The following is a 3467-nucleotide window of genomic DNA, read 5'->3' as shown; positions in this document are numbered from 1 at the left end:
GTAAGTAGATTAAACACACTGCATCACCAAGCCCTCAACAAGCAATAGTAGGGTGGTGGGCGGGGGCTAGCTTTTTCATGGCCGTGTCTAGGGCATTCCGGTTCATCAGGAATGTTCCTTTGTCCTCTCTTCTTCCTCTCCTCCACAATCGCACCCTCCCCCCCTTCCCTGAACTTCCCTTCTGAAAATGTCCGGATGGCACAGCAGTCATCTGGGCAGAAATGAAATTTTGCTAATAAGCAGCCTCCACAAGAAATCCTAGAACAGTGACACTGTTGAAACTGCTTATGTGTCTACTGGGAACTGACATGAACTTCCCAACAGAATTCAAGGAGATGAAAAAAAAAAATCTCTTTTTGTTCTCCTTTTCTTTCTGATTCTCTTTTCCTTTCTGTTTTGAGGGAGGTAGTTTCAGGAGAAATGGCTGCATTCTGGTGTGGTGTAAAGTTTTCCGTCGGGAGACAATAATGTACATTCCTCTGGCAGGACGGGATGGGTTTTTTTTTTTTGTTTCTCTTGCTGTTGTTTATTTATAAGACATTTCCTCTCAGTTAGTGGAAGTTAGATCGTAAGAGGCTCCAGTGATTTTCCTTCCACCTCCCCTCCCTAATTTCTGTGCTTCAGCACTCTGGAACACCGTGAACTCGACGAACTAATCAAAGCAGGGAGCTTAGCAGCCAGGCCTGGACAGCCTCGGGAGTCTGTGCTGATTCTCAGGCGACACTCCTTGGATCAGGAACCACAGTCCTGGTGAGTGGTGAGGTTCCAGAATTTGATGTGTCAAGGATTCTATTCTTGGTGTCTCTGAGGCAGTCAGAAAATAACGAGTGTTTTTTAAATGGAAAAAAAAATGGAATTTTTTTTTTAAAAAAAGCTACCAAACAATCCAACGGCCTGATGAAGATTTTACTATGTACAGCTGAGAGCACTCTATGGACAATGGCTGAGCCTTGAGTCTGTGCTCAGGAGGAGCCTGCAGGCTTAGGCTTCATGCTGCCACCGATGGATGTCAGCCTTGACATGCCTAGCAAACATGCTGGTGGGAGGAGAAAGATAGGTGAGTGAGCACGGCTGGGAGGTAGCAGATGGGGTTAGAGGAGGGGGAAGTGAAAGTGGGACTCAGGATCCGTTTGGAGTTTCTCTCTACCAGCTTTTCGTGCATCTCTCCTCTGCACGTTTACATTATGCTCAGAATACGTAACGTACCCAGTTAAAGCAAGGAGTAAAAGTGGCTGCGTGGAACAAGAATATTGTTTAATACTGTTCTTCTGAAGATCACTTTGCTAAGAACTGGCTGTTTTTAAATGTTTGGGAAACTTCCCCCACCCAACCTTTGGAAAATACTATTTGTCATACCCTTGTCTTTATTCTTCTGCGTTCATGGTATTAAACAGAAGAATGCAAAGGGAATCCTTATTTGGTTCCAGGGAAATTTATCATCGAGACACAGGAAAACTAGATGACTGTCCTCACAGTATTAAACCCAAATATAGTATCGTCCTCAATATAAGAGCCTCTGATTGAGTGTGCTCTGAAGTTGTCGAACGAATGAGATGGGGGTGGTGGCACGCCGTGTGATATGAGACTAGCAGAGGAGTCAACAGCCCAGCTTCTGGTGCCAATACTTCCCTTCCATGTCCTTGTTAATAATTCACACTCTCCCTGGAAATGGAGTTTCAGTTGGAACGTGTATTTATCTTTTGCCATCAGGTCCCTACTTAGTTGCTTTTTCAGAGGTATTTGATCTCACTGTGTTTTCTTGTTTTCTTTCCAATTTTAAGAAGCCAGTGTGTTCCAAAATATTAAGAGTGGAAAAAATAAAAACCAAAAAAACATGGTGGCCATAAAAGCATTTGACTGTGTGGCAGCATCTGAAGTGAATTGCTCTTTGGAGGCAAGGAGGAGTCTTTGATGTCCCCAATATGGTTCTCATAGGCTAAAACTTCCAAGAACCACAACCCAGCCTAAGGGGCACTCACTCGATGTTCTTAAATATTTGGAAAGAGATGCTATTTTATTGTTTTAGTTTTCCTTGCTATTAACACATTGCCAGTAGATTCTTCCTCAAAGTTGGAAATGCTGTCGCACTAGTTGATTTTGCATTTAACCAGATGTGTATTGTGTGTGCCTGTTGTGTGGACTCCTGTCCAAGCTGGTGCAGTCATTCAGCATATCACATTGATACTTAACTTTTGGAATTTTGTTTGCTGCTCTGGGTGATTCAGATTCTTAACCATAGAACTCATGCATGCTCAGGGCTCAGTCATGTCCAACTCCTGCAACCCCATGGACCATAGCCCACCAAGCTCCTCTGTCCATTGGACTTTTCAGGCAAGAATACTGGAATGGGTTGCCATTTCTTCCTCCGGGGGGATCTTCGCAACCCAAGTATTGAACCTGTGTCTCCTACAGCTCTCCTGAATTGGCAGGAGGATTCCTTACCACCTCATGCTTATATAGTCCCATGTTCCCTACAGACACTGATCCCTGCTAACAGCCTCATGGGGCTCTGTCAGTGACTTCCAGAACACAGTCAGCTTACTTTCATGGTTCCTATAGTTTGTGAGGCACATCAAATTCCTGAGCTGTCATTGTGATAGGAAGCAGTCCCAAAGTTTTATTAGGACCAGTATGCTCCAAGTTTGATGGTATTTAATGGAAAACTTGCTTATTTCAGTTAGGCCATGTTAATTATACTACATGTATGTGGGATATTTCTTGGGGATTTTCCATTAGTTCTCTGTTTTTCTGAAGAAAGAAGCTGAACGGGAAAATAGTGTTAAAATTTTTTAAAGTGTGATATATAAGTGTAACCCACTTTTATCCATTACTACCAAGACCTATGTGAGGTTGTGCCTTCCACAGTTAACACCTGGGCTCCACAGACTCCTGGGAGAATTGTCAGTTATCTCTGGTAGAGATGATATCTGCTAGGACTGCACTCAGGGTAAGCTGGATAGCTAACATTTAGAAAAAGTTTTACTATTGAAATCCTCTGTGCTTGTACACAAAATGTTGTGAGCATATTTAAGCAGAAAGTAGGTAAACACAAATATCTAAGATTATATCCCAAGATGACATTTTAAAAAGATAACCTGCCAGAGAAATTTTCCTTATTGTTGCCAAGACCTGGAGTTCCATGTGGCTGTGGAAGATAGAATTCCATGGCTGAGTTGGAGTATTTAAGTTAGAGTTTGATCAGTACACCTTTGACAGAAAGGCAAGATAATGATGTATTTCTTTCCATTGAAATGGTTGTAAATAGTTACCTGATCTTTTCAAAACCTGTGTTATAAACCTCCATAATGTACTATTGATAATTCAATTTTCCGAGTGCTGATTCTAAAAATTTTATTTTCATTTCAGAAGATGCATGGTATAAAATGTCTATTTTCCTGCATGTGCATTTTTGCTGTGAGCACTTCCCATGTGTTATATTCATTTAATTAGGCAGTCACAAATAGATT

The 3467-nt window shown here is 41.9% G+C and overlaps 1 protein-coding gene across 50 annotated transcripts in view; it reads left to right on the top strand.

Moving 5' to 3' along the window:
* Positions 1-3467, top strand: part of ZBTB20 (zinc finger and BTB domain containing 20) — an 863472-nt gene that overhangs the window by 540667 nt on the left and 319338 nt on the right. For 19 of the 50 annotated variants that reach the window (XM_060417983.1, XM_060417962.1, XM_060418013.1 and 16 more), the window contains one exon: positions 625-750. The exons of the other annotated variants lie outside the window; for them this stretch is intronic. The gene's annotated coding sequence lies outside the window, so the exon portion shown is untranslated. The remainder of the gene's footprint in view (positions 1-624; positions 751-3467) is intronic. 50 annotated transcript variants of the gene reach the window in all.

This window comes from Ovis aries, chromosome 1 (genome assembly GCF_016772045.2).
Source record: "Ovis aries strain OAR_USU_Benz2616 breed Rambouillet chromosome 1, ARS-UI_Ramb_v3.0, whole genome shotgun sequence".
Taxonomy (NCBI): domain Eukaryota; kingdom Metazoa; phylum Chordata; class Mammalia; order Artiodactyla; family Bovidae; genus Ovis; species Ovis aries.
The sequence above is the reverse complement of the archived record's forward strand: the minus strand, read 5'-3'. Positions and strand labels throughout refer to the sequence as shown.